This window comes from Lycium ferocissimum, chromosome 6, assembly GCF_029784015.1.
Source record: "Lycium ferocissimum isolate CSIRO_LF1 chromosome 6, AGI_CSIRO_Lferr_CH_V1, whole genome shotgun sequence".
In the NCBI taxonomy this organism is placed as follows: Eukaryota; Viridiplantae; Streptophyta; class Magnoliopsida; order Solanales; family Solanaceae; genus Lycium; species Lycium ferocissimum.
Genome location: NC_081347.1, coordinates 28,922,614 through 28,946,388, shown reverse-complemented (window position 1 = coordinate 28,946,388; position 23,775 = coordinate 28,922,614). Strand labels below are relative to the sequence as shown.

Below are 23,775 nucleotides of genomic sequence, written 5' to 3'. Positions count from 1 at the left end.
AAAGTGGGAGAGGATAGCCATAGATTTTGTGGTTAGTTTACCGAAGACTTTGGGTAAGTTTGATGCTATTTGGGTTATCATGGATAGGTTGACCAAGTTCGAGCACTTCATTCCGGTTCAAACCACCTACACGGGGAGAAGTTGGCTGAGATCTACATCAAAGAGATTATTCGATTGCATGGGGTGCCCATTTTAATTATCTCTGAGAGAGGCACTCAAATTCACGTCTATTTTTTGGAGGACCTTGCAGAGAGAGATGGGGACTCAGTTGGATCTTAGTACTGCTTTTCACCTCAGGTGGATGGCCAGTTCGAATGGATGATTTAGGTTATAGGGGATATGCTCTGAGCTTGTGTGATTGACTTTGGTGGTCATTGGGACTACTTCTTACCTTTGACAGAGTTTGCGTACAACAAAAGCCATCATTCGAGTATTGATATGGCTTCATTCGACATTTTGTATGGGAGGAGATGCCGATCTCGGATTGGCTAGTTCGATGCTTTTGAGGTGAGACCTTGAGGTACCAATATTTTGAGAGAGTCATCGGAAAAGGTGAAGTTGATTCAAGAAAAGCTTCTAGTGGCTCAGAGTAGGCAAAATAAGTATGCGGACTGAAAGGTTCGTGATTTAGAGCTTATGGTTGGTGATCAGGTTCTATTGAAGGTCTCACCCAGGAAGGGTGTGATGAGATTTAGAAATAAGGGCAAGCTTAGCCCGAGGTTCATTGGCCCATTTGAGATCATTCGTCGTATTGGATATGTAGCTTATGAGTTAGTCATTACCTCTAGGTTTGTCTGGTGTTCACCCGGTGTTTCATGTGTCCATCTTTGAAGAAATACCTTTCGGATGGGTCATTTATCATCTAGTGGGATTCAGTTCTATTCTATCAGAATTTTTCTTTTGAGGAGGAGCCGATAGCCATCTTGGATAGAGAGGTTCGAAAGTTGAGGTCAACGGAGATAGCTTCGGTGAAAGTTCAATGGAAGCACCGTCCAGTCGAGAAGGCTACTTGGGAGCCCGAGGCTGATATGCGTAGTAGATATCCCCAGCTTTTTACCAAGTTAGTTACCATCCCTTCGTTTCATTTATTTTTCATTCGGAGACGAACGGTTGTTTAATTGGTATCTGATGTAACGACCCGTTGGTCATTTAAGCCTTTTGACCCTTTTACCCCTAGCTCCCTTAGAGCATGTTTGGCCTATAGGGATGGGTAGAGTGGTTCCCTAGGCAATTCGATAGTTATGAGGGAATTAGTAGCTTAAAGTGAAAAACCGTTGATCAATAGTTGACTTTTGGGTAAACGAACCTTTTTGGGAATTTCATCGATTCCATGAGGTTTGGAGAGCCATTTATAACTTGGTGGGATAATTGGTTAAGTTCCCGAGGCATTCAGGAGCATTTTGAGTCATTGGTTGGAAACCTGTCTTTGGGGTTTTGGGGGTTGACCGGGTCAAAATGAGCTCCCTTGGGAATTTCAAGGGCGTGGGTGAATTCGTAGCGTCGTTTATAGTGTGCATATTTGGTGTAGGCCCGGGGGATTCTAGGTGAGTTTCGAGTGTTTGGTTGAATTCCGAAGAAAACCAGAATTTTTCTGGTGTTCAATCATCTGGTTCCTACTTCGTGTTCGCGAAGAAGAGAGACCAGGTGGGTTCACATTCGCGAGGTGGAGCTCACTTCACGTAGAATTGTCGGGATCTGGGCCGGGTTGCCTTGGTCATCGTGTTTGCGACTTATCTATCATGTTCGCGATGGTCTTGGGCCGGGTAACTCGAGTTCACGTGGCCTTCATGCATTTACTTGGCCTTCGCGCGTTCACGAAGAAGCCCTGTTCGGAAACAGAACGTAAAATCCCAACTTCGAGATTTGACTTCATATCCTCATATCGTCATCTCTAAGGCTTGGTTTTGGGAGAAAACAAGTGCTAGGTTCAAAACATAGTTGGAGGTAAGATACTAACTTCTCCCTAGTCTTATTTACATGATTCCATCACCATGTTCCTCTTCTACTCCGTGAAATGAATTAGTAAATTTAGGGATTCTACAAATCGGGGTTTTAATTCAATCTTGCAATTGGAGGTCAATTTGTGGTTACATTTTCATGAAATTTAGGTGTCACGCCCCAAAACCCACCCTGGACGTGATCGGCATCCGACATCATGAACAACATCGGAAGAAGCTAAAGGATACAATGATAACACTCAAACCCGCTAGGTTCAATATTCACCTCCAATAATTTATTAAATAAATTTAAACGAAATCATGATATATGGATTAAATTAGTGGAAGTCTTTAATGTCATAAAACTTAATTAAAACGTATCACCTGCCCAAGAGTTAAACAACTCAACAACTACCCACAAGAATGTATACTATGGAGCTTCTAAGATAAAGAATAATTGTCTGACACATCGGGACGCAGCCCGCTAAACCTAGAATAGTAAATAAACATAATAAGGGTGTCCCACGAATGAATGTGTGGGCTCACCAAGTCAGCAGCAACAACAAGTCCTTCCTAAGCGCCTGAAGTATCAAGAACCTGCTCTTCTCCGTTACCTAACATACCATAAAAAACAACAATGGTATGCCTGAGTACTTCGTACTCAGTGAGTGCCTCAGGGACAACAAGTAATACGAAAATAGAGTACAATAATACATAAAGAAACCAATTTTGAAAACCATATGAAGCCAATGTAAAAACAGTTATTCAACTTGTGAATCTCAGTAAGCATTATCAAAACCGATAAAGAAGCCTTTTGTCAAGTTACAACTTTCAAATATGCCTTTCAAATCGATCATAATTGTCAACAACAGTTCTATGAATGAATAAGAATATCACACATGCCAATACAGGCCCGAGAATCAATCACATCAAAGGGATGACCGTAGAGGTTCCCTAAACACAGCGCACCACACCGGAATATTTAATTCTCGGTGGCTATCCTCCCTCCCGAATAGCTAGGCATAAATGGCACTCTGGGTAGCGAACCCGGTGGTGGCCACTCTTCCTCCCGAATGGCTAGGCAATTACCACAGTAGGATCCATAGTGACTATCTTCCTCCTGAGTAGCTAGGCTAAACACAACAACAAAATTCATAGCATAAAAGCCGATTCACAATTTGTCTCAAGGTAGTCACATCATCAATTAGCATTAAAGTTAATGATGCTATAATGTAAAGATAAATAATTTCAAAGAATGTTGTGAAAACATTTACACTTCTTTAACCAAGATTTCAATGTCATAACTCAACATGAAAACATTATTACCAACCCTTAGCCATCATTATTGATCATCTCTTATAGAGGAAAAACCTTTATAACCTTATATACATAGTTAGGGTATGACACAAACTAGGTTTTATGTGGGCTTATCCCCTCACGCACATTAACCACAATTAAAGCAAGACATAAAGTTTCAATTCATGAAAAGTTCACCTTTTATTCAATAAGGAACTTTTTAAAAGAGACCTACATCCAAAACCAGCTTTCAAAAGAGAGACATACCTAATTACGTTATACGTAGTTCAACAAGTTACTTTCCTAGAGGATAATCACCCAAACCCTAGCTTGAATTCCCTTGAAATAGATTATCTTGTTTCTCCCTTGAGTTAGGATGTTTAGAGAAGTAATTTTCGTGCTTAGGGTTTTTGAACAAATGAAAAAGTGACAAAATTAACTGGACCCACGCTTTTATAGTTTTTGATGGACCCAGAAGAAGTACGACCAAGAAGGACGGGACGTACTTCTAAGTACGAGCCGTTCTTTTAGGCCGTACTTCCCAGAAATTTCCAGTGAGTAATTTATAAGACACGGGGAAAGGATGGGCAGAAAGGACGTCCCGTCTTTTGAAGTACGGGCCTTACTTCTAGGCTGTACTTCCCCTAAAATTTCCAAAGAGTTCAGATTTGCAAAGGCCAAAGAACGCCCACAAAGTACGGGCCGTACTTTTGTAGTAAAATCTCCCAGTTTCCGTTGAAATGGGATTCTTCACCTCAACACTCCCCGTTTTGGTTTCTAAGTCCCGAATTGTGAACATAACCTACTTATAAGGTTCAAAATGACTTGTATAACGCTTTTATATTCCATGCAGATTGATGTTACATTATCCACCCCCCCCCCCTAAGATCATTCGTCCTCGAATGAGAATCATAGCTTAGAAAGTATTATCTAAACCACAGTGTTGTTTCAAACAACAAAAACGATTCATCTAAGAATAACTAAAACGCTAGTCCATACCTGCCATAGGGAAAGGGTGAGGATATCTCTTCTTCATGTCGTCCTCTGCTTCCCAAGTAGCTTCCTCAGTATTGTGGTTCTGCCACAACACTTTAACTGACGCTACGTCCTTTGTTCTCAATCTTCTAACTTAACGATCTAGAATCTAAACCAATTTTTCTTCGTAGGATAACCCTTCATTAATTTTAATCTCTTCAGGGTTCAACACATGGGAAGGTTCAGGTTTGTACAACCTCAACATCGAAATGTGAAACACCGGATGCACCATGGCCATATCGGATGGCAACTTCAATTCATAAGCCACCGTCCCAATTTTCCTGACAACCTCATAAGGGCCAATGAAATGAGGACTAATTCCCCTTTTTACCAAACCACATTACTGCCTTCATCGCCGATACTTTCAAGAACACCTTGTCACCAACAGAAAAATCTAGCTCACGGTGCCTCATATCCGTATAAGACTTTTGTCTACTCTGAGCTGTCTTGAGTCATTGTACAATAAGATTAACTCTCTCGATTGCTTCATGAACTGAGTCAAGACCCAATAATTCTACTTCAGTTGGTTTAAACCAACCAATTGGAGACCGACAACGCCTCCCATAAAGAGCCACATAAGGAGCCATTTGAATACTTTCTTGGTAGTTGTTGTTGTACGCGAATTCCACAAGAGGTAAATGTTCATCCCAATTTCCTCTGACATCATCACAGGGAAAAAATGGGTAGACTTTGTAAGTCTATCCACGATCACCCAAGTCGAATCAAACTAGGCCCTTGTGCGGGGTAAACCCATCATAATCCATATTGATCTCCTCCCACTTCCACTGCAGAATCTCGATATTCTGAGCCAAACCACCAGGTCTTTGATGTTCAACCTTCACCTGTTGATAGTTCAAACACTTAGCCACAAAGTTAGAAATATCAACTTTCATGCTCTTCAACCAATGGTGTTGTTTCAAATCCTTATACACTTGGTGGATCCCGGATGAACCGAATATTTGGAACTATGAGCTTCCATCATTAATTCTTGTCGAAGACCATCAACATTAGGAACACATAACCGTCCTTGCAACCACAGAACACTATCGCCAGTCCCAACAGTAAATGAAGTGCACTCACTCTTTTCCACTTCATCTCTCAGCTTTGCCAAAAGTTCATTATCATATTGTTTGGATTTAATCCTTTCCACAATGTCAGACCGTGATGGCGTGATTCTCACTAACTCTCCATCTTCAGCTTCATCAAGTCTGACCCCAAGACTAGCAAATCTTTGAATTTCCTTCCCCATGGGTATATCATGAATGTGCAAATAAGCCAACGTGCCCATAGATTTTCTACTCAAGGCATCAGCAACCACATTAGCCTTACCAGGATGATACAAAATATTCAAGTCATAATCTTTTAACAACTCCAACCACCTCCTCTGTCTGAGATTCAACTCTCACTGCTTAAAGATGTATTGTAAGCTTTTATGGTCAGTAAAAAACATCGCAATGGTCACCATATGAATAATGGCACCAAATTTTCAAGGCAAATACCACGGCAGCCAACTCTAAGTCATGAGTCGGATAATTCTACTCATGCTTCTTTAACTGTCGCGAAGCATAAGCAATCACCTTACCTTTCTGCATCAATACATAACCCAAACCAATTCTGGAAGCATCGCAATACACCACATATACACCAGATCCAGAAGGTAAAGTCAAAATAGGAGCCGAAGTCAACCTTGTCTTAAGCTCTTGGAAACTCTTTTCACAAGCTTTGGACCACTGAAACTTAGCAGTCTTCTGTGTCAATTTAGTCAATGGAGAGGCTATTGACGAAAAGCCTTCCACAAACTTTCGGTAATAATTTGCCAAACCCAAGAAACTACGAATTTCAGTCGCATTAGTTGGTCTAGGCAAATCTCTAACCGCTGAAATTTTCTGAGGATCTACTTTAATACCGTCACCAGTAACCACATGACCCAAGAAAGCCACAGACTCAAGCTAGAATTCACACTTAGTGAATTTTGCATAAAGCTCGTTCTCCTCAAGTGTTGTCAAAGTTATTCTCAAATGATTAGCATGTTCCTCACGACTTTTAGAGTACTCCAAAATATCACCAATAAACACAATAATGAAGCGATCTAGATAAGGCTTAAACACACGATTCATCAAATCCATGAATGCAGCAGGCGCATTAGTCAACCTAAAAGACATGACTAGAAACTCAAAGTGCCCATAACGACGGAAAGCAGTTTTCGGGATATCCTTCTCCTTTATATTCAATTGGTGATACCCAGACCTCAGGTCAATCTTTGAAAAGAACTTAGCACCCTGAAGTTGGTCAAACAGATCATCTATCCTTGGCAAAGGATACTTATTCTTAATGGTCACTTTATTAAGCGGTAATCAATCCGTACATATTCTAAGGGAACTATCTTTCTTCCTAACAAATAAGATCTCGGAGCACCCCTAATAAGGTGAGGAACTTGGTCGGATGAAACCTTTATCCAACAAGTCCTTTAACTGATCCTTTAATTCCTTAGCTCGGATCGGAGCCATACGATAAGGTGGACTAGAAATAGGTTAGGTATCAGGAATAACACAATCCTAAAATCAATAACTTTATCAGGAGGAATACTAGGAAAATCTTCGGGAAATACTTTGGAATAATCACTAACTATGGGAACAGATGTGAATTCAGGTACTACGGTTTTTGTATCATTAACAACAACCAAATGGTAAATACATCTCTTAGTAATCATCTTATGAGCCTTAAGATAGGAAATAAATCAACCCCTTGGCTTAGAAATTTCACCCTCCCACACAATAACAGTCTCATCAGGAAAGAGAAATGAACTAACTTATGGCGACAATCCACATTAGCATAACATGCGGACAACCAGTCCATCCTCATAATTACATCAAAATGCACCATCTCAAGTTCATACAAATTAGCCATGGTCTCACTACCTTTAATCACAATAACACAATTTCTATACACTCTAGAAGCAATAACAGGAACACCAGAAGGCGTATCAACATCAAAGGATTCCAACAAAGGTTCGGAATTCATACCCACATGAAGAGCAAAATAAGGGGTCACATAGGATAAATTTGAACCCGGATCGATCAATGAATAAGCATCATGAGAAAAGATGGTAAGGCTACCTGTAGCCATATCTTCAGAAGCATCAGCTACCTCCCTACAAGTCAGCCCATAAATTCGAGTTGTCCCTCCACCAGAAGTGTTAGCAACTTCCTTTCCTTTGCCATTATTACGAGCATTCTGATTGATATTGTTAGCATTACCAGCAGGCAGAGTTTTAGCAGAAGCAGGCGAATCATTCTTTTGGTTAGACATAGCTGCCATCTCACGTAGCCACTTCCCGCATTCCCTCTTAAGATGCCCCCTAATACCACAGTGATGAAAGATGCGATCTTCCCATAGAGCAGATCGACTACTACCCTGGGAGAACCTGCTTGCATTATTGTTCTTTTTACCTTGCCTACCAGAAGGCACACTGATATTTGAATATGCGCCAGACTGAGCAGGTGTAGAATACCATTTACTCTGCCCTCCCTTATAGCTATTACCACTAAAACCACCCGCCGACCGGGCCTTCTTGTTCTGATCTCGATCCACCTTCTCTTTATTTTTCCAACTTTCTTGTTGTTCAGCAAACCCAACCTGAGATGAGAAAGTGCAAGTAGGAGACATAGCAATAGCAGTACATGCAGACTTGATACGTGGTACCGAGCCTTTCACAAAATGAGTAAACTTATGATTTTCAGTCAGAATCATGTCTAAAGCATACTTTGACAAATGGGTGAACTCCAAACTATACTCACGGGCCTACTTGTTACCCTGTTCTAGCTTTTCAAATTTCATAGCTATAGCAAATCTCTCTTCAATAGAAAAAAAAACTTTCCATGAATGCCTCTTCAAATTCAACCCACGTAGGAGCTAAGGCAACGTCACCCATCTCAGACTCCCACATCTAAAACCATGTGTGAGAAACATCCTTCAATTGATAAGAAGCAAGCCTCACAACTTCGGGATTATGGGCATCCATTGCCCTCAATGCCTTGAAAGTCTCATCTAAAAAGTGCTGGGGGTCATCCACCTCTCGTGACTCAAAGAACTCTAGTGACTTTAGGTCGAGGAATTGCTTAAGTATGCCTCCACCATGAGGTCCCACACCTCTGCTGCTGAGCCGCAACCAATGCAGTAAACATTTGAATAGCAGTTCGCATCGTACCAATATCAGGCATACCCGCAACAAGAACGTGCCAGGAGCAGGCAGTGCTGGAGGTGGTGCTTGGTTTCCAACATCATTCCCCTTACCGGCATTCGCGCCCTTGAGATTTTGGTTAGCTTTCATGGGTTATCCTCGGTTACCATTTTTCGATCGCGTTAGAGCCATTTCTGTAAGGCAAGAATTAACAAGTGAATTAGAACGATCTTAAAAGGACTTCAACTCTACAGCACAATCTAGAATCAAGAAAAATAGGAAACACATGAATGCCCTGGGCGTGTCTCGATCATGCAGGTGATCAGGCTGCACAAAGAAAACTTTACTAGACACAGCTCCACAGACACCGACAATAATCGAAGGACGTATTAAACCTAGGCTCTGATACCAAGCTTGTCACGCCCCAAAACCAACCCTAGACGTGACCGGCATCCGACGTCATGAATAATATCGAAAGAACCTAAAGGATACAATGATAACACTTGAACCCGCCAGGTTCAATATTAATCTCCAACAGTTTATAAAATAAATTCGAACGAAATCATGATATATGGATTAAATCAGCGGAAGTCTTTAATGTCATAAAACTTAATGAAAATGCATCACCTACCCAAGAGTTCAACAATTCAACAACTACCCACAAGAATATATGCTATGGAGCTTCTAAGATAAAGACTAATTGTCTGACACATCAGGACGCAGCCCGCTAAAACTAGAATAGTAAATAAACATAATAAGGGTGTCCCACAAATGAATGTGTGGGCTTACCAAGTCAGCAGCAACAGCAAGTCCTTCCTAAGCGCCTGAAGTATCAAGAACCTGCTCTTCTCCGTTACCTAATATACCATAAAAAATAACGATGGTATGCTTGAGTACTTCGTACTCAATGAGTGCCTCGGGGACAACAAGTAATACGAAAATAGAGTACAATAAAACGTAAAGAAATCAATTTTGAAAACCATATGAAATCAATATAAAAACAGTTATTCAACTTGTGCATCTCAGTAAGCATTATCAAAACCGATTAAGAAGCCTTTTGTCAAGTTACAACTTTCAAATATGCCTTTCAAATCGATCATGATTGTTAACAACAGTTCCATGAATGAATAAGAATATCACACATGCCAATACAGGCCCAAGAATCAATCACATCAAAGGGATGACCGTAGAGGTTCCCTAAACACAGCGCACCACACCGGAATATGTAATTCTCGGTGGCTATCCTTCCTCCCGAATAGCTAGGCATAAATCGCACTCCGGGTAGCGAACCCGGTAGTGGCCACTCTTCCTCCCGAATGGCTAGGCAATTACCACACTAGGATCCATAGTGACTACCCTTCCTCCCGAGTAGCTAGGCCAAACACAACAATAAAATTCATACCATAAAAGCCGATTCACAATTTGTCTCAAGGTAGTCACATCATCAATTAGCATTAAAGTTCATTATGCTATAACGTAGAGATAAATCATTTCAAAGAATGTCTTGAAAACATTTACACTTCTTTAACTAATTTTTCAATATCCTAACTCAGTATGAAAACATTATTACCAACCCTTAGCCATCATTATTGATCATCTCATATGGAGGAAAAACCTTTATAACCTTATATACGTACTTAGGGTATGATACAACCTAAGTTTTATGTGGGCTTTTCCCCTCACGCACATTGACCACAATTAAAGGAAGACATAAAGTTTCAATTCCTGAAAAGTTCACCTTTTATTCAATAAGGAACTTTTTAAAAGAGACCTAGATCCAAAACCAGCTTTCAAAAGAGAGACATACCTTAATTACGTTATACGTAATTCAAAAAGTTAGTTTCCTAGATGTAAATCACCCAAACCCTAGCTTGAATTCCCTTGAAATAGATTATCTTGTTTCTCTCTTAAGTTAGAAGGTTTAGAGAAGTAATTTTCGTGCTTAGGGTTTCTGAACAAATGAAAAAGTGACAAAATTAACTGGACCCACGCTTTTATAGTTTCTGATGGATGCGGGAGAAGTACGTCCAAGAAGGACGGGACGTACTTCTAAGTACGGGCCGTTCTTTCAGGCCGTACTTCCCAGAAATTTCCAGTGAGCAATTTATATGACACGGGGAAAGAACGGGCAGAAAGGACGTCACGTCGTTTCAAGCATGGGCCGTACTTCCCCTAAAATTTCCAGAGAGTTCAGATTTGCAAAGGCCAAAGAACGTAGTACAGGCCGTACTTTTAAGTACGGGCCGTACGTTGAAGTACGGGCCGTACTTTTGTCGTAAAATCTCCCAGTTTCCGTTGAAATGGGATTCTTCACCCCAACACTCCCCGTTTTGGTTTCTAAGTCTCGAATTGTGAACATAACCTACTTATAAGGTTCAAAACGACTCGAATAACGCTTTCATATTACATAAGGATTTACGGGATGTTACATTATCCCCCCCTTAAGATCATGCGTCCTCAAATGAGAATCATAGCCTAGGAAGTATTCGCTAAACCACAAGTTTACAACACAAACGATTCATCTAAGAATAATTAAAACGCTAGTCCATACCTGCCATAGGGAACAAGTGAGGATATCTCTTCTTCATGTCCTCCTCCGCTTCCCAAGTAGCTTCCTCAGTATTGTGGTTTCTCCACAACACTTTAACCGACGCTACATCCTTTGTTCTCAATCTTCTAACTTGACGATCTAGAATCTGAACCGGTTTTTCTTCGTAGGATAACCCTTCATTAATTTCAATCTCTTCAGGGTTCAACACATGGGAAGGGTCAGGTTTGTACAACCTCAACATCAAAATGTGAAACACCGGATGCACCAAGGCCATATCGGATGGCAACTTCAATTCATAAACCATCGTCCCAATTTTCCAGACAATCTCATGAGGGCCAATGAAACGAGGACTAAGCTTCCCCTTTTTACCAAACCGCATTAATCCCTTCATCAGCGACACTTTCAAGAACACCTTATCACCAACAGAAAACTCTAGCTCACGTCGCCTCATATCCGTATAAGACTTCTGTCTACTCTGAGCTGTCTTGAGTCATTGTATAATAAGATTAACTTTCTTGATTGCTTCATGAACTGAGTCAGGACCCAACAATTCTACTTCAGTTGGTTCAAACCAACCAATTGGAGACCGACAATGCCTCCCATAAAGAGCCTCATAAGGAGCCATTTGAATACTTGCTTGGTAGTTGTTGTTGTACGCGAATTCCACAAGAGGTAAATGTTCATCCCAATTTCCTCCGAAATCTATAGCACAGGGTCACAGCATATCTTCTAAAGTCTGAATAGTCCTATCTGCCTGCCCGTCAGTTTGAGGATGAAAGGCTGTGCTCAATTTCACCCTAGTCCCTAAACCTTCCTAAAAGGACTTCCAAAAATGAGCAGTGAATTGCGTACCTTTGTCAGATATGATGGATGTCAGAATCCCATGCAATCTAACTAGCTCCTTTAGATGTAGCTTGGAGTACTTCGCTGCAGCGTATGACGTCTTCACAGGGAGAAAATGGGAAGACTTTGTGAGTCTATCCACTATCACCCAAATCGAATCAAACTTGGGCTTTGTGTGGGGTAAACCCACCACGAAATCCATATTGATCTCCTCCCACTTCCACTGCGAAATCTCGATATTCTGAGCCAAACCACCAAGTCTTTGTTTTTCAGCCTTCACCTGTTGACAGTTCAAACACTTAGCCACAAAGGTTAGAAATATCAACTTTCGTGCTCTTCAACCAATAGTGTTGTTTCAAATCCTTATACTTCTTGGTGGATCCCGGATGAACCTAATATTTGGAACTATGAGCTTCTATCATTAATTATTGTCGAAGACCATCAACATTAGGAACACACAACCGTCCTTGCAACCACAGAACACTATCGCCAGTCCCAACAGTAAATGAAGTGTACTCAGCCCTTTCCACTCCATCTCTCAACTTTGCCAAAAGTTCATCATCGTATTGTTTGGATTTAATCCTTTCCACAATGTCAGACCGTGATGCCGTGATTCCTACTAACTCTCCATCTTCAGTTTCATCAAGTCTGACCCCAAGACTAGCAAGTCTTCGAATTTCCTTCCCCATGGGAATATCATGAATGCGCAAATAAGCCAACGTGCCCATAGATTTTCTACTCAAGGCATCAGCAACCACATTAGCCTTACCAGGATGATACAAAATATTCAGGTCATAATCTTTTAACAACTCCAACCACCTCCTCTGTCTGAGATTCAACTCTCGCTGCTTAAAGATGTATTGTAAGCTTTTATGGTCAGTAAAAAACATCGCAATGGTCCCCATACAAATAATGGCACTAAATTTTCAAGGCAAATACCACGGCAGCCAACTCTAAGTCATGAGTCGGATAATTCTTCTCATGCTTCTTTAACTGTCGCGAAGCATAAGCAATCACCTTACCTTTCTGCATCAATACATAACCCAAACCAATTCTGGAAGCATCGCAATACACCACATATACACCAGATCCAGAAGGTAAAGTCAAAATAGGAGCCGAAGTCAACCTTGTCTTAAGCTCTTGGAAACTCTTTTCACAAGCTTCGGACCACTGAAACTTAGCAATTTTCTGTGTCAATTTAGTCAATGGAGAGGCTATTGACGAAAAGCCTTCCACAAACTTTCGGTAATAATTTGCCAAACCCAAGAAACTACGAATTTCAGTCGCATTAGTTGGTCTAGGCAAATCTCTAACCGCTGAAATTTTCTGAGGATATACTTTAAAACAGGCACCAGTAACCACATGACCCAAGAATGCCACAGACTCAAGCCAAAATTCACACTTAGAGAATTTTTCATAAAGCTCATTCTCCTCAAGTGTTGTCAAAGTTATTCTCAAATGATTAGCATGATCCTCATGACTTTTAGGGCCTGTTTGGAAAGCCACCCAGGTAATTGGAATTGGGTGTAATTGGGTGTAATTACACAGTTTGGTCTGTTTGTTTGACCAGGTAATTACACAGTTAGGTGGGAATTGGGTGTAATTGAGAGGGTGTAATTACACTCTCCAATTCTCAAGGGGGGGGCTGAGAATTGGGTGTAATTACACCCTGTAATTACAGGGTTACCTTTTAGTTTATTTCTTTTTAATTTCTTTTCTTTTTAAATTTATTTTTTATTTCTATTATTTAATTTATTTTTTATTTTATTTTAATTTATTTTCTTTTCTAATTTATTTTTTATTTCTATTATTTAATTTATTTTTTATTTTTACTTTTTAAATATATTTTTAAAAAAATATTTTTTTATAGTATTTATATTTCATTTCCTTTCTTCTCATTCCAACCTTTACTTCTTGTGGTTCCATGTAATTGCTCATATTTTTTTTATTTTTTTATTTTTAATTTTATTCATTTAGTATAACCGTGTTAATATTCTAATTTTTGAAGCTACATCTCTTAATATTAGAAAGAATGAGTCATTAACAAACTTAACATATAATGGTACGTTGTTAAAGTAGAATTTCGTTGTGAATAAGGTTATAGACTTATATTTTCTCTTTCTTTTGAATTATAGGAGTATTTACTTATGTTACGTTGGAATTTGACATAAGAGTATTATGTTTTTTTTTTCTTTTGGATTTTGAATTTGGGTTATATTTTTTATTTTAAAAATATTTGCTCTAGTACTATTGACTTGTTATTTCACATTGCATGTTGTTTATTTTTCACTTACAGTTGATAGAATTATTGTCAAACATTTGAATAATATTATGGCATTAAATTTATAAATATTCTTTTTTTGTCAAACATCCAATCCCATGATGTTCTCACAAAAAAGGTATGCTTTTAAGTTTTATAATCTTAAAATTAAAATATTATTAATTTGAAATTATATATCAATTATTTTTCACAATATTAGTTACAAATATATGATTATTAAATAACATATTTTCAAGAAACAATGTATTATTAAATAACTAATTTAATATCATTTATAAAGGCACATATTTTTTAAATATTAATTTTAAGTTTTTTATAATCAAATGTTATTTTTAAATTAAACTAACTGTGTAATTACACTTGTGCAACCAAACAACACGCTTGTAATTACACTGTAATTACATTACGACAAACAAGTAGGTCATTGTAATTACAATACTGTGTAATTACTAGGCTGTGTAATTACTAGGGCAGTAATTACACCAATTCCAATTACTAGGTGGCTTTCCAAACAGGCTCTTAGAGTACACCAAAATATCATCAATAAACACAATAATGAAGTTGTCTAGATACGGCTTAAACACACGATTCACCAAATCCATGAATGCAGCAGGCGCATTAGTCAACCCAAAGGACATGACTAGAAACTCAAAGTGCCCATAACGAGCACGGAAAGCAGTTTTCAGGATATCCTTCTCTTTTATCTTCAATTGGTGATACCCAGACCTCAGGTCAATCTTTGAAAAGAACTTAGCACCCTGAAGTTGGTCAAACAGATCATCTATTCTAGGCAAAAGATACTTATTCTTAATGGTCACTTTATTAAGCTGGCGGTAATCAACACATATTCTAAGGGAACCATCTTTCTTCTTAACAAATAAGACTGGAGCACCCCAAGGTGAGGAACTTGGTCGAATGAAACCCTTATCCAACAAGTCCTTTAACTGATCCTTTAATTCCCTAAGCTCCACTGGAGCCATACGATAAGGTGGAATAGAATTAGGTTGGGTGTCAGGAATAACATTAATCCCAAAATCAATAACTCTATCAGGAGGAATACTTGGAAGATCTTCGGGAAATACTTTGGAATAATCACTAACTATGGGAACAGATGCGAATTTGGGTACTACGGCTTTTGTATCATTAACAGCAACCAAATGGTAAATACACCCCTTAGTAATCATCTTATGAGCCTTAAGATAGGAAATAAATCTACCCCTCGTCTTAGCAATTTCACCCTCCCACACAATAACAGGCTAATCGGGAAAGGCGAAACGAACTAACTTATGGCGACAATCCACACTAGCATAACATGCGGACAACCAGTCCATCCCCATAATTACATCAAAATCCACCATCTTAAGTTCATACAAATCAGTCACGGTCTCACAACCTTAAATCACAACAACATAATTTCTATACACTTTAGAAGCAATAACAGGAACACTAGAAGACGTATCAATAGCAAAGGGTTCCAGAAAGGTTCGGGTTTCATACCCATATCAAGAGAAAAATAAGGGGTCACATAGGATAAATTTGAACCCGGATCGATCAATGAATAAGCATCATGAGAACAGATGGTAAGGATACCTGTAACCACAGCGTCAGAAGCCTCAGCTGCCTCCCTATGAGTCAGCCCATAAAGTCGAGTTATCCCTCCACCAGAAGCGTTAGCAACTTCCTTTCCTTTGCCATTATTACGAGCATTCTGATTGATATTGTTAACATTACCAGCAGACGGAGTTTTAGCAGATGCAGAAGCAGGCGAATCATTTTTTTGGTTAGACATAGCAGCCATCGCACCTAGCCACTTTTTGCATTCCCTCTTAAGATACCCTCTAATACCACAGTGATGACAGATACAATCTTCCCATACAGCAAACCGACTACTACTCTGGGAGAACCTGTTTGCATTATTATTCTTTTTACCTTGCCTACCTAAAGGCATACTGACAGTTGAATATGCGCCAGACTGAGCAGGTGCAGAATACCATTAACTCTGCCCTCCCTTATAGCTATTACCATTGAAGCCACCCGCCGATTGGGCCTTCTTGTTCTCGATCCACTCTCTCTTCATTTTTCCAACTTTCTGGTTGTTCAGCAAACCCAACCAGAGATGAGAAAGTACAAGTAGGAGACATAGCAACAGCAACACATACAGACTTGATACGTGGTACCAAGCCTTTCACAAAACGAGTCAACTTATGCTTTTCAGTCGGTTTTTCAGTCGGAATTATGTATAAAGCATACTTTGACAAGCGGGTGAACTCCAAACTATACTCAAGGACTAACTTGTTACCCTGTTCCAACTTTTCAAATTTCGTAGTTATAGCAACTCTCTCCTCAGCAGACAAAAATCTTTCCATGAATGCCTCTTCAAATTCAGCCCACGTAGGACTAAGGCAACGTCACCCCTTTCAGACTCCCATATCTAAAACCATGCGTGAGCAACATCCTTCAACTAATAAGAAGCAAGCCTCACATCTTCGGGATCATGGGCATCCATTGCCCTCAATGCCTTGAAAGTCTCATCTAAAAAGTGCTTGGGGTTATCCACCTCTCGTGACCCGAAGAACTCTGTTGACTTTAGGTCGAGGAATTGGTTAAGTCTGCCTCCACCATGAGATCCCACACCTTCACGCTGCTGCTGAGCCGCAACCAATGCAGTCAACATTTGAATAGCAGTTTGCATCATACCAATCTCAGGCACATCGGCAACAGGACCAGCAAGAGAAGGCGGTGCTGGAGGTGGTGCTTGGTTTCCGACATCGTTCCCCTTACCAGCATTCGCGCCCCCGAGATTTCTATTAGCTCTCACGGGTTGTCCTCGGTTATCATTTTTTTATCCCGTCAGAGCCATTTCTACAGGGCCCGAATTAACAAGCGAATTAGAACGATCCTAAAAGGACTTCAACTCTACAACACAATCTAGAATCAAGAAGAATAGGAAACACCTATGAATGTCCTGGGAGTTTCTCGATCATGCAGGTGATCAGGCTGCACAAGGAAAACTCCACTAGACACAGCTCCACAGACACCGATAATAATCCTAGGACGTATTTAAACCTAGGCTCTAATACCAAGCTTGTCACGCCCCGAAACCCACCCTAGACGTGACTGGCATCCAACATCATGAACAATATCTGAAGAACCTAAAGGATACAATGATAACACTTGAACTCGCCAGGTTCAATATTTACCTCCAACAATTTATTAAATAAATTCGAACGAAATCATGATATATGGATTAAATCAGCGGAAGTCTTTAATGTCATAAAACTTAATTAAAACGTATCACCTGCCCAAGAGTTAAACAACTCAACAACTACTCACAAGAATGTATACTATGGAGCTTCTAAGATAAAGAATAATTGTCTGACACATCGGGACGCAGCCCGCTAAAACTAGAATAGTAAATAAACATAATAAGGGTGTCCCACGAATGAATGTGTGGGCTCACCAAGTCAGCAGCAACAACAAGTCCTTCCTAAGCGCCTGAAGTATCAAGAACCTGCTCTTCTCCGTTACCTAACATACCATCAAAAACAACAATGGTATGCCTGCGTACTTTGTACTCAGTGAGTGCCTCGGGGACAACAAGTAATACGAAAATAGAGCCCAATAATACGTAAAGAAATCAATTCTGAAAACCATATGAAATCGATGTAAAAAAAGTTATTCAACTTGTGTATCTCAGTAAGCATTATCAAAACCGATTAAGAAGCCCTTTTGTCAAGTTACAACTTTCAAATATGCCTCTCAAATCAATCATGATTGTAAATAATAGTTCCATCAATGAATAAGAATATCACACATGCCAATACAGGCCCAAGAATCAATCACATTGAAGGGATGACCGTAGAGGTTCCCTAAACACAGCGCACTACACCAGAATATGTAATTCTCGGTGGCTAACCTTCCTCCCGAATAGCTGGGCCTAAACTGCACTCCGAGTAGAGAACTCGCTAGTGGCCACTATTTCTTCTGAATGGCTAGGCAATTACCACACTAGGATCCATAGTGACTACCCTTCTTCCCGAATAGCTAGGCCAAACACAACAACAAAATTCATAGCATAAAAGTCGATTCATAATTTGTCTCAAGGTAGTCACATAATCAATTAGCATTAAAGTTCATTATGCCATATCGTACAGATAAATCATTTCAAAGAATGTCTTGAAAACATTTACACTTCTTTAACCAAGATTTCAATGTCATAACTCAACATGAAAACATTATTACCAACCCTTAGCCATCATTATTGATCATCTCTTATAGAGGAAAAACCTTTATAACCTTATATACGTACTTAGGGTATGACACAACCTAGGTATTATATGGGCTTGTCCCCCCACGCACATTAACCACAATTAAAGCAAGACATAAAGTTTCAATTCATGAAAAGTTCACCTTTTATTTAATAAGGAACTTTTTAAAAGAGACCTACATCCAAAACCAGCTTTCAAAAGAGAGACATACCTTAATTATGTTATACGTAGTTCAACAAGTTACTTTCCTAGAGGATAATTGATGTAATGTGAAATTATGGAACATTTAATGCTTTTTTACTCTAAATTTTACTTGTTTTTAAGTAAGTTTGTGTTAGTTTGATGTTTTTTGTGTGTTGTGCAGGTATTTTGAAGTTAGAATGCTCGGCAAGCGAAAAATGAAGAAATCGAGTGATTTGTACTGATATGCATTAAGGACGGACTGTCAACATGCTCGACGGTCCGTCGAGTTGCCTCGTCGATCAACTTCTTGCAGAGTGAAAAAGCCATCAGACTGTCGACTTGCACCTTTGACATAATCGACGGTCCGTCGAAGTGCCTCGACGATGGACGTCCTGTGAATTAAAAATATGTCATCAGATCGTCGTCATGCTCGTCGAACATGTCGATGACCGTCGAAGCGCAATGACAGCCCATCAAAGTGCAATCCGATCTGGAATAGGACTGGGATTGATTATTCCGAGTCTAACTTGTATAAATACCCATTTAGGTTTTATTTTTTAGACATTTGGAGTTTTAGACTGGTAGTAATTACTTTTGAGTTGTTATCACTTTTGAAGATTTTCAAGACAAACACAGTCGTTACTGTCAAGTTTTATTCGTAAGTTTAATACACAATTTAATTATGCAATCTTCAACCTTTTATTGTTTTCTTGTTGCCATGAGTAGCTGAACACCTTTACTAAGATTGTGAACCCAAGGATGGATGTTTTGCGATTGGGGATCGTGAATGATATACGCATAATGGATTGTTAGGGTTTATTTGTTCTTCGTTTTTATCATATAATTAGTAGTTGCAAACATTAGCTAACGCCTTAAACTTTAGTTTCTTTGGGAAAATAACTGGGGCTAGGTAAGAACAAATAACAAGAACTCAAGGCTTTAAACCTTGTTTAATAAATTCACTTAGGAATAAGAGGAATTTACTTAGCATAATTAACCGTTCTTCATGCATACTTTCTTATCTTTGGAAAAAGCATAGAAAGAAATAATCTTTTCTTATTGGGAAATAGTTCAGATTCACATAGAGGTTAAGTGCATCCATACAAATGATCCATTAGAAGTATATCAAGATTGATACCCATGATCATACACTTTATCTAATGGGGATACAACCTTGGTTCTTTTTACCCATATATTTACAACTTTAGATTTCTAGTCACTTTAAATTAGTCCACAAATCGAAACAACTATAAAACCTTTTTTCTGGAATACACCAGGACCGCAAGATTAATATAATACTTGTTTAGGAAGCTTTTCACACCATATTCTCTGTGGGATTCGACCCCAACCTCGTTGGGTTACTATAATTGACATCGTCCGCTTTACGCTATTAAAAGTGTAAATTTGGGTGTATCAAATTTTGCCGTCATTGCCGGGGAATACGGTTTTGAAATTACAAAATAGTGTTTACTCTTCTTAAAGTCTTTGTCATATTCCAACACACCTTGTTTGCTAACTTGTAAACTAGGTGATCATGTCTAACAACGAACTTCTAGTGAAGAATGTTTTTGCTGATGAATCAGAAGCAGATGAAGACTTTGCATCTGCAATCATTCATCCGAAGGTGACTGCTACTACCATCAAGTTTGATAATTCCCTCTATCATATGTTCAAACAAGAGGGATACTTTCGGAATGCAATTGATGATGACCCTCACCAACATATAACAAAGTTTTTGGATGTGTGCTCTCAGCATATCCAGCGGGGTATGGCTCAAGAAGTGGTTCGGCTGAAACTCTTCAAATATTTGTTAGTCGGAGAAGTGAGAAAATGGTTCACAAAGCTGCCCCAAAACTCTATTGCTACATCGGAAGATATGGTCAAAGTGTTTCTCAAGAAGTGGTATCCCCCGAGTTAAAGAGCTGAAATTCGTGATTAGATTTACGAGTTCAAACAACGTAATGGGGAATAACTTTTTAAAGCTTAGGAGAGGTACAAAGAATATTTGGATAGGAGTCCAAACCATGGGTTTCCAGATTAGATTTTGAAGGAGAAGTTCTACAGAGGGTTGGATCCCATGACCCAAGCAATAGCCAATAATGCTGCTATTGGGCGTTTCATGAATAAGTCCTATGCTAATATTACTGATATACTTGATTGATTGACTACACACAGTCAAGCATGGAATTCAAGCAATTCTGATGGGCTACCACTTGGAACACCATTGATTCAAAATATTATGAAAGATAGCCAGGAAACGCAGCAGACGTCGGCACAATTGGCCACTAGTCTCTCTTTACTGACAAAGAGGCTTTATGAGAGGGAATCAAAGAGGGTGAACGTGTGTGAAGATATCTCAAGTATGCCGCCTGGAATGTAATAATGACACGAGGGTCCATATCAAGAGGGTCCCCCACAGCCACTTGAGAATGTTCAATATGCAGACTATGTAGCTAAAGGGGATGTTTCTAGACCAAATCAGAGATACTGGAGACCTCAACAATGGCAGGGTGCATACAATCAAGGGAATTACAACAACAATCAAGGGAACTACAATAACACTTATCTTTTGGACCGAACCAAGGTAGATACAACAACAACAATGGCAACTTCGGGAACAGAAGTTCCAACCCTTACATTCCACCAAAAGGGCAGTCTAATGATCAAGGTTGTTTGAGGTTGGAGTCAATGCTTGAAAAAGTGTTGGCAAGTCAGACAAACACGGAAAAGACATTATCTAGGCTATCAGAGATAGTGGTTTCTCATTCAGCAGCTATTCACAACCTTGAACAGCAGATGCGTGATCTTTCTTGAGAACAGAATCCTGCCAGAAAAGGTGGGCTTCCTAGTGATACTATTCCAAACCCGAAGAATGGTGGTGGCATGGAACGTACTTTTGTGATTAGCAAGAAGAGTGGTAAAATACTTTAAGGTGCTGACAAGAAAGTGGTTGATCTAGATCCAATTATTGAGGAAGAAAAAGTGCATTCTGGTGTGCCTATCATTGATGATGAGGTCCATGGTGAAGAAAAAGTTGCTGATACTCTAGAGGTTGCTGCTGATACAAGGAAACACACGATAAAAGGGGCTCTTCGCCCTTTGACTCAGATGTACAAAGCAAAGCCTCCCTTTCCTCAGAGGTTGGCAAAGAAGAATGATGATGCTAAGTGTCAGAAGTTCTATGATCAGTTGAAGCAGTTAACAGTGAATTTTTCATTCTTAGATGCTGTCAAAGAGATGCCCGGATTTGCTAAGTTTGTGAAAGACCTGCTTACGAAGAAAAGGTCTGTTCAACATGAGACAGTGAATTTAACTCATCGTGTGAATTCGATTATTGTGTCCACCACAGTTCAGAAGAAGGGAAATCCAGGGGTGTTTACCATTCCATTCAATATTAAGCTTCATGCATTCGCCCATGCTCTGTGTGATAACGGGGCAAGTATCAACTTAATACCCCTAGCTACTTTCAAACAATCCGTATTGGGGACGCCTAGACCGACTTCTATGCGATTACAGATGGCGATTTTGTTATTTTGAATTGTGCGATAGATAGAGATATTCCGATCATCTTAGGAAGACCGTTCCTTGCTACGGGCAGAGCGCTTATGGACTCTGAAAAGAATGAAATTAAGTTCCGAGTGAATGATAAAGAAGTGACTTTCCAGACAAGCAAGGGGATGAAGTTACCAAGCTCTTATGAGAGTATCTCGGATATTGATTTATTTGATAGGATTGATGATGCTGTCGAACATAAAATGGAAGAAGAAAGTCTGGAAGAAGCTCTTGCTGCAGTTCTGATGAACTTTGATGCTGCTGATATGGAGGGCTACGTGGAAACTAAAAATGCGCTTGAGGGTCTGGGTTCTTACACTTACCACCCAAGAAAGCTCGATCTTGACCTTGCAAATAGAACTACTCCACCAGCTAAGCCTTCTAATGTTGAGTCACCAAAGCTTGAGCTTAAGCAGCTCCCATCACACTTGAGGTATGAGTTCCTTGGTCCGAATGAGATATTGCCAGCGATCGTTTCAGTAATACTGACTGAGGAACAAATTAGGCATCTAGTGGAGATTTTGCGCTAGTACAGACGTGCCATTGGTTAGACCATAGCAGACATTCGGGGTATTCCTTCTGGTATTTGTGAGCATAAAATTCAGTTACAGGAGGACAGCAAGCCGAGTGTTGAACATCAGTGAAGATTGAATCAGAACATGCAAGTGGTCATGAAAAAGGAGATCATAAAATGGTTAGACGCTGGGGTAGTGTATCCGATTGCAGACAGTAAGTGGGTGAGTCATGTTAAATATGTTCCCAAGAAAGGAGATATCACTGTGGTACCTAATGCAAAGAATGAGTTGATTCCCACTCGTACAGTTACTGGATAGCGTGTTTGTATGGACTATAGAAAGTTGAATACTGCCACTTGTAAAGACCATTTTCCCATGCCATTTATTGATCAGATCTTTGGATAGGATGGCTGGGAGGTCTTACTATTGCTTTTTAGATGGATACCCGGGCTATAAGCAGATCAACATTACCCTAGAAGACCAAGAGAAGATGACTTTTACTTGTCCTTATGGGACATTTGCGTTCAGTCGAATGCCCTTTGGGTTGTATAATGCACCGGCCACTTTTTAGAGGTGCATGATGTTGATCCTTTCTGAAATGGTAGAAGATTTCTTAGAAGTATTTACGAATGGTTTCTTTATTGTGCGCGATTCATTTGATGATTATCTTGGCCATCTGGGTCAAGTCTTTGAAAAGATGTGAGGAGATAAATCTCATGCTAAATTGGGAGAAGTGCCACTTTATGGTGAAGCAAGGGATCGTCTTCGGTCACAAAATCTCTAAAAAAGGAATTGAGGTCGATCAAGCGAAGATAGATGTGCTTGCAAAACTTCCTCCACCCATCTAAGTCAAAAGTGCCCGAAGTTTCTTGGGACATGCTGGGTTCTATAGGCGCTTCATCAAAGATTTCTCCAAGATTGCTAACCCGATGTGCAAGCTTCATGAAAAAGAAGATAAGTTTGAGTTTGATGACAAGTGCCGAAAGGCGTTTGATGAATTAAAGGAGCGCCTCACTACTGCTCCTGTTATTATTACTCCTGATTGTTCCTTGCCTTTTGAGTTGATGTGTGATGCTAGTGGTATCGCGATAGGTGTAGTGCTTGGCCAGAGGCACAATAAAATTATGCACCCGA

General features: G+C 39.7%; 1 pseudogene; it reads left to right on the top strand.

Moving 5' to 3' along the window:
- The window catches only part of LOC132061254 (pentatricopeptide repeat-containing protein At2g16880-like), a 61,820-nt pseudogene that overhangs the window by 26,370 nt on the left and 11,675 nt on the right, over positions 1-23,775 (top strand).